Source organism: Lupinus angustifolius, chromosome LG08 (genome assembly GCF_001865875.1).
Source record: "Lupinus angustifolius cultivar Tanjil chromosome LG08, LupAngTanjil_v1.0, whole genome shotgun sequence".
Classification (NCBI taxonomy): Eukaryota; Viridiplantae; Streptophyta; class Magnoliopsida; order Fabales; family Fabaceae; genus Lupinus; species Lupinus angustifolius.
Window position 1 is genome coordinate 13,908,633 of NC_032016.1, and position 775 is coordinate 13,909,407.

Genomic DNA, 775 nt, shown 5'->3' on the forward strand with positions numbered 1-775 from the left:
TCCTCATCTTATCCTCATCCTCATCCTCATCCTATTGTCGTCCTCATCCTCCTCCTCATCCTATCCACGTCCTCATCCTCACCCTCATCCTATCCTCATCCTCATCCTCATCCTCACCCTCATCCTCATCCTCCTCCTATCCTCATCCAATCCTCCTCCTCATCCTCTTCCTCATTGTATCCTCGTCATCATCCTCATCCTCATCCTCATCCTATCCTTGTCCTCATTCTAATCCTATCCACCTCCTCATCCTCATCATATCCTCTTCCTTATCCTATCCTCTTCCTGATCCTATCCTCGTCCTCACCTTATCCTCCTCCTCATCCTCATCCTATCCTCCTCCTCATCCTATCCTCGCCCTCAGCCTCATCCTCATCCTATGCTCATCCTATTCCTCATCCTATCCTCCGCCTCATCCTATCCTCATCCTCATCCTATCCTCGTCCTCATCCTCATCCTCCTCCTCATCCTCATCCTATCCTCCTCCTCATCCTATCCTCGCCCTCAGCCTCATCCTCATCCTATGCTCATCCTATTCCTCATCCTATCCTCCGCCTCATCCTATCCTCATCCTCATCCTATCCTCATCCTCATCCTCTTCCTCCTTCTATCCTCGTTCTCATCCTCATCCTCGTCCTCATCCTATCCTCATCCACATCCTCATCCTCCTCCTCATCGTATCCTCTTCCTCATCCTATCCTCTTCCTGATCCTATCCTCTTCCTCATCCTATCCTCGTCCTCATCCTATCCTCATCATCTTCCTCATCCTATCCT